The following is a 13,149-nucleotide window of genomic DNA, read 5'->3' as shown; positions in this document are numbered from 1 at the left end:
TTCATCGAGTGTTGTGGGCCGGTACAATTACTTTGAACAAATTAGAGTGCTTAAAGCAGGCTTCAATGCCTGAATATTCTGTGCATGGGATAATGAAATAAGACCTCTGTTCTGCTTTCATTGGTTTTCAGATCAAGAGGTAATGATTAATAGAAGCAGTTTGGGGCATTAGTATTACGACGCGAGAGGTGAAATTCTTGGACCGTCGTAAGACTAACTTAAGCGAAAGCATTTGCCAAAGATTTTCATTAATCAAGAACGAAAGTTAGAGGTTCGAAGGCGATCAGATACCGCCCTAGTTCTAACCATAAACGATGCCAGCTAGCAATTGGGTGTAGCTACTTTTATGGCTCTCTCAGTCGCTTCCCGGGAAACCAAAGCTTTGGGCTCCGGGGGAAGTATGGTTGCAAAGCTGAAACTTAAAGGAATTGACGGAAGGGCACCACCAGGAGTGGAGCCTGCGGCTTAATTGACTCAACACGGGAAAACTACCAGGTCCGAACATAAGTGTGTGACAGATTGATAGCTCTTCTCGAATCTATGGGTGGTGGTGCATGGCCGTTCTTAGTTCGTGGAGTGATTTGTCTGGTTAATTCCGATAACGAACGAGACTCAAATATATTAAATAGATATCTTCAGGATTATGGTGTTGAAGCTTATATAGCCTTCATTCATGGTGGCAGTAAAATGTTTATTGTGTTTGAATGTGTTTATATAAGTGGAGCCGTACCTGTTGGTTTGTCCCATTATAAGGACACTAGCTTCTTAAATGGACAAATTGCGTCTAGCAATAATGAGATTGAGCAATAACAGGTCTGTGATGCCCTTAGATGTCCTGGGCTGCACGCGCGCTACAATGAAAGTATCAACGTGTATTTCCTAGACCGAGAGGTCCGGGTAAACCGCTGAACCACTTTCATGCTTGGGATTGTGAACTGAACTGTTCACATGAACTTGGAATTCCCAGTAAGTGTGAGTCATTAACTCGCATTGATTACGTCCCTGCCCTTTGTACACCGCCCGTCGCTACTACCGATTGAATTATTTAGTGAGGTCTCCGGACGTGATCACTGTGACGCCTTGCGTGTTACGGTTGTTTCGCAAAAGTTGACCGAACTTGATTATTTAGAGGAAGTAAAAGTCGTAACAAGGTTTCCGTAGGTGAACCTGCGGAAGGATCTATTGTATGTTTCTACCGTTAAAAAAATATTTATATATTGCCAATTTACCAAACAAAATATGTTTTTATAAAATCATAATTGTAAAATAAAATATATTCAGTTGTATATTATATGTTTATATTAATTATATTGCCAATATACTCATTTAGTAGTAGCTATACATAAACATTGTGTTCTATGTGTAGCAATTAATATATAAATACATATTGATGATATTATTACAATAATATTGATTTATAAAATCTGTGTGCATAGTACCATAGTATGCACGCGTTGCGAATATGTATTGTCCATCATAGCTATGGGCATACATTGGTTAATGCAACAGCCTAAAAAGTACAATGTTGTACCTGATTTCAGGTTAATACTTTTATATAAATTGATAATTATCAAACAAGCCAAAATACATATTATATTATTTAACAATATGGTAATATATCGCTTATATAAAACTAAGACATTTCGCAACATTCTTTTAGGATAAAACTAAAATTTATTGAAGGAATTGATATATGCCAGTAAAATGGTGTATTTTTAATTTCTTTCAATAAAGACATATCTGACAAATAAATGAATAAACAAATTTTAATCACTCTAAGCGGTGGATCACTCGGCTCATGGGTCGATGAAGAACGCAGCAAACTGTGCGTCATCGTGTGAACTGCAGGACACATGAACATCGACATTTTGAACGCATATCGCAGTCCATGCTGTTTGGTACTTTAATTAATTTTATAGTGCTGCTTGGACTACATATGGTTGAGGGTTGTAAGACTATGCTAAATAAGTTGTTTAAAAATTTTACGAAATTTTTAAGCATATTGTATATTATTGGATATATATATATATATATATCATAATTGATATTAAATGGAAACGCATTATCTCATTGTTGTATATATTTGTGTGAGAAGAACGAAGAAAAAATATATTTTTTTGTCCTTTTTGAATCAAATAATACTGAGGAATGTCTAGCATAAAAAATAATTAAAGTTTTTTTCATCTAGAATTGCCTCTTATTAATGTTTCGAAAGGAAATTTTGTTGTAAATATAAATATTTAATATTCTTCGTGATATTCGTTATAAATACGAATATTATAATGATTTCATTATGAGAACGCTCTATATATAATAATATAGTGTAATTATCATTATAAATTTTAATATACGTATATACAACCTCAACTCATAGGGACCCCCTGAATTTAAGCATATTAATTAGGGGAGGAAAAGAAAACTAACCAGGATTTTCTTAGTAGCGGCGAGCGAAAAGAAATCAGTTCAGCACTAAGTCACTTTGTCTATATGGCAAACGTGAGATGCAGTGTATGGAGCGTCAATATTCTAGTATGAGAAATTAACGATTTAAGTCCTTCTTAAATGAGGCCATTTACCCATAGAGGGTGCCAGGCCCGTATAACGTTAATGATAGTGCAGCACTAAGTGGGTGGTAAACTCCATCTAAAACTAAATATAACCATGAGACCGATAGTAAACAAGTACCGTGAGGGAAAGTTGAAAAGAACTCTGAATAGAGAGTTAAACAGTACGTGAAACTGCTTAGAGGTTAAGCCCGATGAACCTGAATATCCGTTATGGAAATTCATCATTAAAGTTGTAATATTTTAACAATATTATAATAATAGTGTGCATTTTTTCCATATAAGGACATTGTAATCTATTAGCATATAACAAATTTATCATAAAATATGACTTATAGTTTATTCAAATTATTATGCTTGCATTTTAACATAGAATAAATGTCATTAATTTGATAAAGTGTTGATAAATTAAAATTAATACAGTGCGTTAATTTTTCGAAATTATATAATGGCATAATTATCATTGATTTTTGTGGTTATTATATGCATTGTATGATTAACAATGCGAAAGATTCAGGATACCTTCGGGACCCGTCTTGAAACACGGACCAAGGAGTCTAACATATGTGCAAGTTATTGGGAGATAAACCTAATAGCGTAATTAACTTGACTAATAATGGGATTAGTTTTTTAACTATTTATAGATAATTAACACAATCCCGGGGCGTTCTATATAGTTATTGTATAATAATATTTATATTATTATGCCTCTAACTGGAACGTACCTTGAGCATATATGCTGTGACCCGAAAGATGGTGAACTATACTTGATCAGGTTGAAGTCAGGGGAAACCCTGATGGAAGACCGAAACAGTTCTGACGTGCAAATCGATTGTCAGAATTGAGTATAGGGGCGAAAGACCAATCGAACCATCTAGTAGCTGGTTCCTTCCGAAGTTTCCCTCAGGATAGCTGGTGCATTTTAATGTTATATAAAATAATCTTATCTGGTAAAGCGAATGATTAGAGGCCTTAGGGTCGAAACGATCTTAAACCTATTCTCAAACTTTAAATGGGTAAGAACCTTAACTTTCTTGATATGAAGTTTAAGGTTATGATATAATGTGCCCAGTGGGCCACTTTTGGTAAGCAGAACTGGCGCTGTGGGATGAACCAAACGTAATGTTACGGTGCCCAAATTAACAACTCATGCAGAAACCATGAAAGGCGTTGGTTGCTTAAAACAGCAGGACGGTGATCATGGAAGTCGAAATCCGCTAAGGAGTGTGTAACAACTCACCTGCCGAAGCAACTAGCCCTTAAAATGGATGGCGCTTAAGTTGTATACCTATACATTACCGCTAAAGTAGATGATTTATATTACTTGTGATATAAATTTGAAACTTTAGTGAGTAGGAAGGTACAATGGTATGCGTAGAAGTGTTTGGCGTAAGCCTTCATGGAGCTGCCATTGGCACAGATCTTGGTGGTAGTAGCAAATAATCGAATGAGACCTTGGAGGACTGAAGTGGAGAAGGGTTTCGTGTGAACAGTGGTTGATCACGAGTTAGTCGGTCCTAAGTTCAAGGCGAAAGCCGAAAATTTTCAAGTAAAAAATCAGTGAGTAATATTGTCAAATCTTTTATGATTTTTAAATACTTGAATAATTTTGAACGAAAGGGAATACGGTTCCAATTCCGTAACCTGTTGAGTATCCGTTTGTTATTAAATATGGGCCTCGTGCTCATCCTGGGCAACAGGAACGACCATAAAGAAGCCGTCGAGAGATATCGGAAGAGTTTCTTTTCTGTTTTATAGCCGTACTACCATGGAAGTCTTTCGCAGAGAGATATGGTAGATGGGCTAGAAGAGCATGACATATACTGTTGTGTCGATATTTCTCCTCGGACCTTGAAAATTTATGGTGGGGACACGCAAACTTCTCAACAGGCCGTACCAATATCCGCAGCTGGTCTCCAAGGTGAAGAGTCTCTAGTCGATAGAATAATGTAGGTAAGGGAAGTCGGCAAATTAGATCCGTAACTTCGGGATAAGGATTGGCTCTGAAGATTGAGATAGTCGGGCTTGATTGGGAAACAATAACATGGTTTATGTGCTCGTTCTGGGTAAATAGAGTTTCTATCATTTATGGTAGTTACTTGTTCCCCGGATAGTTTAGTTACGTAGCCAATTGTGGAACTTTCTTGCTAAAATTTTTAAGAATACTAATTGGGTTAAACCAGTTAGTTCTTATTAATTATAACGATTATCAATTAACAATCAATTCAGAACTGGCACGGACTTGGGGAATCCGACTGTCTAATTAAAACAAAGCATTGTGATGGCCCTAGCGGGTGTTGACACAATGTGATTTCTGCCCAGTGCTCTGAATGTCAAAGTGAAGAAATTCAAGTAAGCGCGGGTCAACGGCGGGAGTAAACTATGACTCTCTTAAGGTAGCCAAATGCCTCGTCATCTAATTAGTGACGCGCATGAATGGATTAACGAGATTCCTACTGTCCCTATCTACTCAGTTGCTTTTTGACTGCCATTCGAAGCAGACGTGTTTTTCAAGCGGTCCGCTATACCGTCGTTCGAATAAAGTAAAAAGTGATTTTTCCAAGTGGAAAATACATCAAAATTGCCGCGAGATCACGCGCTGTTCGTGAGTGAAATCGGGTGTTAATTTGGTGAAAGAACAAAGCAGATATTTGCAAATTAATATTTGCAAAATAAACGCTAAAACAACCACGTGCGGAACCCTAGTTCGTAAACAAGTGCGAATAGTTCGACAACAAGTCGGAATAGTTCGACAGCACGTTCGAGTTCGAAGCTTTGGTTCGAAGCTTTGGCTCGAGTTCGAAGCGTTCGGTTCGTGTCTCCGCTGAGACGTTGGTTCGAGTCTCCACTAAGTGCCGGTTAGTTGAGTCACGCCAATAGAGGTAGCCACAACCCGCCGGGCTATGGAAATAGAGACGGAGGCCGACGCCAGCGACACTAGCGTGGCTAGTGTAGGGGCGAGCTCGTCGTCGAGCGTTCCCGCCCGCAGGCGGGGTCGGCCGAAGTCCTCAGCCGCCAAACAGGGAGCCAAAAAGATCGGGCTTGGGATTGGGCTAGCTGGAGAGCGGCCGATCCCAGCCGAGAGATCGCCGCCAACGTCGCTCCCCTTTGAGCAGGCTCCATCCACCTCTGCCGCTGCCGCTGCCACCACCGCTGCCAGTACTTCTGCCGCCGCTGCCGCCACCGCTGCCGCCACCGCTGCCGCCACCGCTGCCACCACCGCTGCCACCACCGCTGCCACATGCCCGGCAACTGACATTGTCGCGGCAGGCTACTCGGCCATCATCGCAGAAATGTCTGCGATAAGGATGGCGGTGAGCAAGGCTGTACTCAAGGGGCTGATGCCGCCCGAGGCCTCAATGGAAATCCTCGTCGCGACCAACCGGTACGACGAGTTGGTCATGGCCCTGGCTGGGGAAAAAGTGCGCCTGGAGGAGAGGGCAAGGATGCCGCCTCCACCGAGACCCGCTGCTGCTGCCCACACGGGCACCACTGCCGTCACAACCGCTGCGTATGCGACAGCCTTCCCAGGCCTGCCCGCACCGAGCGCCGTTGCTGCACCGATCCCAAAGCCTAGGGATACCTGGTCTGCTCTAATAAAGAGCAAAAACCCGGAGGAGACCAGCAAGGAGCTTGTGGAGCGTGTTAAGAAGACCGTGGTGCCGACTCTTGGAGTCCGCGTCCATGAGGTTCGCGAGCTGAAGAGCGGAGGAGCGATTATTCGCACCCCTTCAGTGAGCGAACTGAGGAAGGTAGTGGCCAGCAGCAAATTCACCGAAGCGGGACTGGAGGTCAAGAAGAGGCCGGAGACCAAGCCTCAGGTCGTGGTGTACGACGTGGACACGTCCATAACACCGGAAGAGTTCATGGAGGAGCTCTTCACAAAGAACCTGGAGGAGACCATGACTGCCGCGGAGTTCAAAAAGTCGGTTCACCTGGGCAGTAAACCCTGGTCGGTCACCGACGGCGCCACGATCAACGTGACGCTAGAGGTCGACGCAAAGGCACAGGAGGCGTTGCGCGAATGCGTATACATCAAGTGGTTTAGATGCCGCTGCCGCTCCTTGGTCAGAACATACGCCTGCCACAGATGTGCAGGCTTCGACCACAAGGTGTCGCAATGTCGCCTAAAGGAGAACGTGTGCCACCGGTGTGGACAGAACGGCCACAACGTTGCACGGTGTCCCAACCCCGTGGACTGCCGCAACTTGCCGCTTCAAGGGGTACCCTGCAGCACATTCCATGCTGTCAGCGGCGTGCCCGATCTACGGAGCGGTACTGGCGAGGGTGCAAGCTAGACATTAATGTTTAGCTTCATCCAAGCTAATTGTGGCCGTGGCCGAGCGGCTGTGATGGAACTCGGAGCCATCATGCGCAGCTCTGGCCGTCAGTTCGCACTGGTCCAGGAGCCGTACGTCGATGGAGCAGGGCGGATTACCGGCCTTCCTTCTGGAATGCGAGTTTTCCAGGACCGCCGAGGAAAAGCTGCTATCATCGTCGACGAACCGGACGCCATCTGCATGCCAATGGAGACCCTTACCACGGATTTTGGAGTATGCGTCAGAGTTATGGGAAGATTCGGCTCAATCTTCCTATGCTCCGTGTACTGCCAATTCGACACCGACTTGGCGCCGTACCTCAGGTACTTAGATGCGGTGCTGCTGCTGGGCAGCCGCACTCCTGTCATCTTTGGGCTCGACGCGAACGCAGTATCCCCAGCGTGGTTTAGCAAGCTCTCCGAACACAATCGGGGGCAAGCTAACTATGCACGGGGTGAGCTGCTGTCTGAGTGGATAACCGAGATGAGAGCCGGCGTGCTCAATGAAGCCAGTCGGGTGTTTACATTCGATAACCGTAGAGGCCAAAGCGATATCGATGTGACAATCGTCAACCAAGCTGCGACTATGTGGGCCACATACGATTGGGAAGTGAAGGAATGGGACACCAGCGATCACAACATGATCCATGTTGTGGTGACGACTGACCCGAACGACACAGTTGAGCCCATTGCTCCTGTGCCGTCATGGAAGCTTTCCAATGCGCGCTGGCGATTGTTCGAGGAGGAAGTGGTAAGGGAGATTGCCGAATTACCGGAAGACATCGCCGAATCGCCGTTGGACAACCAAGTGTCTGCACTGCGCTCTGTAGTGCACAGTGTGTGCGACAGAGTGCTGGGACGCAGCACACCGAGAGCCGCGAGAAAAGTAGTTTGGTGGACTGCCGAACTACACTCCAAACGCCGAGAGGTCAGGAGACTGAGGCGAAGGCTCCAGGACGCTCGTCGGCATGAGACCGACGCAGCAGAGGAACTTGTGCTCGCGTTGAGGATCTCCTCAGCGCAGTACAAGAAGCTCATCCTGAGATCGAAGGAAGACAACTGGCGACGCTTCGTGGGAGAGAACAGAGATGATCCATGGGGGCACGTCTACAGGATTTGCCGAGGCCGCAAAAAGAGCACGGAGATTGGATGCCTTCGAACGGATGGTAGGCTGGTCGCAACATGGCGCGACTGTGCGGGTGTGCTCCTTCGCAACTTCTTTCCTGTTGCGGAGACGAATGCACACATTGCCATCCCGATCGAGGCTCCACCGGCCCTCGAAGCTTTCGAGGTTGATGCATGCGTCGCCAGGTTGAAGAGCAGACGCTCTCCCGGCATGGACGGCATCACAGGTGCCATTTGCAAGGCATTGTGGCGTGCCATCCCTCAGCACATGACAGCGATGTATTCCCGCTGCCTGGAGACAGGGTATTTCCCAACGGAATGGAAGCATCCCAGGGTGGTTCCACTCCTGAAGGGACCCGATAAGGACCGGACCGATCCTACCTCATATCGGGGTATCTGTCTGTTGCCAGTGCTGGGCAAAGTGCTTGAGGGCATCATGGTGAATCGTCTGAAGGACACCATTCCGGATGGCTGCAGATGGCAATTTGGCTTTCGCCAAGGACGTTGTGTGGAGGATGCTTGGAAACACGTCGTGAGTACTGTTTCGGCCAGCCGGTCGAAATACGTGCTCGGAGTCTTCGTGGATTTCAAGGGAGCCTTCGACAACGTTGAGTGGAATGCTGCACTACGCCGCCTCCTTGAGCTGGGATGCCGAGAAGCAAGCTTGTGGCGAAGTTTCTTCTCCGGCCGGAGTGCGAGCATCGTCAGTAGGCATGGAGTAGCCACTGTTCCGGTGACAAGAGGTTGCCCGCAGGGGTCCATAAGTGGTCCATTTATATGGAACATCTTAATGGACGTGTTGCTCCAGCGCTTAGAGCCCCTTGGTGCGCTCAGCGCGTATGCTGACGACTTGCTCCTCCTCATCGAAGGGAATGCCCGATCAGAGCTCGAACAAAAAGGAGGTGAGTTAATGTCCATCGTAGGCGCTTGGGGAGTTGAAGTCGGCGTTGCCGTTTCAACTAGCAAGACGGCGATCATGCTGCTCAAAGGCATACTTAGACGGCCGCCAATGGTACGGTTTGCTGGAGCAAACCTGCCATATAAGTGCAAGTATCGGTACCTAGGCATCACGGTCGGCGAGCGGTTGAGTTTTCTCCCGCACATCACGGGCTTGCGTGATAAGCTGACCGGAGTCGTAGGGGCATTGTCGCGCGTACTGCGGGTCGACTGGGGACTCAGTCCCCGCGCAAAGCGGACAATATATGCCGGACTCATGGTGCCCTGTGCACTATTTGGAGCCTCGGTTTGGTCTGTCGTGACGACGACGCAAGTGGTTGCCAGGAGGCATCTACTTGCGTGCCAAAGGATCGTCCTGATTGGATGCCTACCGGTATGCCGAACAGTGTCCACCATGGCGCTGCAAGTACTAGCTGGAGCCCCCCCGTTTGATCTGGTTGCCAGACGCCTGGCAATCAGCTTCAAACTAAAGCGTGACTACCCGCTGGAGGAGAGCGATTGGCTGTACGGCGAAGATTTGGCAAATCTTAGCTGGAAGCAGAAGATGGCGCGACTAGACGAAGACCTGTTGTGCGAGTGGCAACGCAGATGGGATGATGGTGACTCCCCAGGACGGGTGACGCACCGCTTCATCCCGAACGCAGGCTTCGTCTACAGCGAACGAAGGTTTGGCTTCACGCTGCGCGCTGGGTTCCTGCTGACGGGCCACGGATCGCTCAATGCATTTCTGCATGGAAGAAGCCTTAGCGACACGCCAGCATGTCTATGCGGCGCAGAACGCGAGGATTGGCAGCACTTCCTATGTGCTTGTCCACTCTATACAGACTTGCGAGACCTCGATGGACTTGGAGTGCAGTACACGGATGGCGACTGGACCTTCTCCGATGTGACGGCTTCTCAGGAGAGAATGCGGACTCTCGACAGGTTCGCCGGACTGGCGTTCTCCAGGCGACAACAGCTGCTGAATGCGCAAGCGGCGCACGGGCTGGGTGGATTCCCTATCCAGGCCGGTCGGGGCTAAAAGGGAGGATCGAGCTGAGTCCGTAAGATCGGTACCACGGGTTGTGCAGTTCCAAGGCTGCACATTGAGGTCGGCCCCCTAGTGGGAGTATCGTGGTGGCTGTGGTTGATACCCAAACGTTACGCGGGGAGAGCCGCTAGGCTCCTCGTGGAGTTGCGCTCTCAACCGGGTGCCGAGACCCATAGATCGGAAGACGTGTTAGATACACCTCGCCCCTCACCAAGGGGGATTGTATGCCCGACCAGGATACTTTCAATTGGTACCAGAAGAGTCGCTATGTACATAGCTATAGCTTCTTTTTAGGGGCGCTAACTGGCGCATTGTACCAGGTTCCTGCGTATGTAGCGGTGGTGCGTGATGGCGTGATATATGTAAATATATCGCACTAATCGAGGCTAAGCTGCAAATAAACATTAGACGCCGTGGTTGAAATCCCTCCCTGAGGAACCGCCACGTAAAATAAAGCTGAGAGATCAGATTCATTCTGTCCCTATCTACTATCTAGCGAAACCACAGCCAAGGGAACGGGCTTGGAATAATTAGCGGGGAAAGAAGACCCTTTTGAGCTTGACTCTAATCTGGCAGTGTAAGGAGACATAAGAGGTGTAGCATAAGTGGGAGATATTAGATTTCGGTTTGGTATCGACAATGAAATACCACTACTCTTATTGTTTCCTTACTTACTTGATTAAATGGAACGTGTATCATTTCCTAGCCATTATACGGATATATTTATTATATCTTATGGTATTGGGTTTTGATGCAAGCTTCTTGATCAAAGTATCACGAGTTTGTTATATAATCGCAAACAAATTCTTTAATGAGAAAATGCATTTATGTATTTTCAATTTGAAAATTTGGTATAACTCCAATTACTCAGGTATGATCCAATTCAAGGACATTGCCAGGTAGGGAGTTTGACTGGGGCGGTACATCTCTCAAATAATAACGGAGGTGTCCCAAGGCCAGCTCAGTGCGGACAGAAACCACACATAGAGCAAAAGGGCAAATGCTGACTTGATCTCGGTGTTCAGTACACACAGGGACAGCAAAAGCTCGGCCTATCGATCCTTTTGGTTTAAAGAGTTTTTAACAAGAGGTGTCAGAAAAGTTACCATAGGGATAACTGGCTTGTGGCGGCCAAGCGTTCATAGCGACGTCGCTTTTTGATCCTTCGATGTCGGCTCTTCCTATCATTGTGAAGCAAAATTCACCAAGCGTTGGATTGTTCACCCATGCAAGGGAACGTGAGCTGGGTTTAGACCGTCGTGAGACAGGTTAGTTTTACCCTACTAATGACAAAACGTTGTTGCGACAGCATTCCTGCGTAGTACGAGAGGAACCGCAGGTACGGACCAATGGCACAATACTTGTTCGAGCGAACAGTGGTATGACGCTACGTCCGTTGGATTATGCCTGAACGCCTCTAAGGTCGTATCCGTGCTGGACTGCAATGATAAATAAGGGGCAATTTGCATTGTATGGCTTCTAAACCATTAAAAGTTTATAATTTATTTTATAAACGACAATGGATGTGATGCCAATGTAATTTGTAACATAGTAAATTGGGAGGATCATCGATCACCTGATGCCGCGCTAGTTGCATATAAAAACATTATTTAATACAATGACAAAGCCTAGAATCAATTGTAAACGACTTTTGTAACAGGCAAGGTGTTGTAAGTGGTTGAGCAGCTGCCATACTGCGATCCACTGAAGCTTATCCTTTGCTTGATGATTCGATATATATAAATTTATTCTTTATATATGAAAATTATTTTTATATATTTATATGAATATATACCTATAAATGGTAATATATATATATATATATATTAAAAAGAATATATTTTATATAAATATGGATAAATTATTTATCCTATATAAATTACGTTGGCTTGAATATGAATATAATGTTATATTATAAGTTTGTTATACTTAATTACATATGAAATGATACTTATAAAAATTGTATTATGTAAACACACGAAACATAGTGTATATGCATATGTGCAAATGTGAATGTATATATGAAATAATATGAATGCAAAAAGCATGGAGTGATCGTATGTGGAACTTGGAAGTATTTCTAATATTGGAATTTAATGATATGTGATATGAATGCAAGAATTAAATACTTTGGTATATAAAATGTGATAATATTATATGTTATATTATAACATGAGCATGATTTGATTATGAATTAGGTTTTATATGGATATGGATATGGATATGGGAATGTTTCTCATATATAATATAACATTATAGCATAATCATAATGCGATTATAAATATAGAAAATATAAAAATGTATTTAATATAAATAGATATATTACGTGTATATGTGAAATTAAAGCAAAGATACCAGCTGATATGATATCTTTCATGTAAATGAATGATGAATGTAATGAAAAATAATTAATTTAATTTCATATGATATGGGGAACATACTAAGTCGGCAATGTCTGTTTATTTTATATGCGTATATATATTTTTCTTAATATATATGAATAATTTTGAAGTGATAGTATAATATTTTGTATTAAAATACGAAAAGAAACTATTTTTAAAAGGTACTCTCAAGTAAAAATACCTGATTTGCGGAAAGCGTGGCAGAAAACCTATATAGGGAGTGGTAGTCTCGTGCATGGTATATTTCATATGAAAATTTTATAATGAAAAATTATTAATTTATTTCATATGATATGGGGAATATACTTAGCCGGCAATGTCTGTGTATTTTATATGAATATATATATATTTCTTAGTATATATGAATAATTTTGAAGTGATAGTATTGTATTTTTTATTAAAATACGAAAAGAAACTATTGTTAAGAGGCACTCTCAAGTAAAAATACCCGATTTGCGGAAAGCGTGGCAGAAAACCTATATAGGGAGTGGTAGTCTCGTGCATGGTATATTTCATATGAAAATTTTATAATGAAAAATTATTAATTTATTTCATATGATATGGGGAATATACTTAGCCGGCAATGTCTGTGTGTTTTATATGAATATATATATATTTCTTAGTATATATGAATAATTTTGAAGTGATAGTATTGTATTTTTTATTAAAATACGAAAAGAAACTATTGTTAAGAGGCACTCTCAAGTAAAAATACCCGATTTGCGGAAAGCGTGGCATAAAACCTATATAGGG

The 13,149-nt window shown here is 43.9% G+C and overlaps 1 non-coding gene and 1 pseudogene across 1 annotated transcript; both read left to right on the top strand.

Annotated features, from left to right (window-relative positions):
* Nucleotides 1-1,771: 1,771 nt before the first annotated feature.
* LOC113567134 lies at nucleotides 1,772-1,950 on the top strand. Its single transcript, XR_003409357.1, has one exon. It is a non-coding gene; the product is annotated as a 5.8S ribosomal RNA (ribosomal RNA).
* Nucleotides 1,951-2,358: 408 nt separating this feature from the next.
* LOC113567130 lies at nucleotides 2,359-11,728 on the top strand (annotated as a pseudogene).
* The last annotated feature ends 1,421 nt before the right edge of the window (nucleotides 11,729-13,149 follow it).

Source organism: Drosophila persimilis, unplaced genomic scaffold, assembly GCF_003286085.1.
Source record: "Drosophila persimilis strain 14011-0111.01,24,50 unplaced genomic scaffold, DperRS2 tig00001893-arrow-arrow-pilon, whole genome shotgun sequence".
NCBI lineage: Eukaryota > Metazoa > Arthropoda > Insecta > Diptera > Drosophilidae > Drosophila > Drosophila persimilis.
This window is presented reverse-complemented; position numbering and strand designations above follow the sequence as displayed.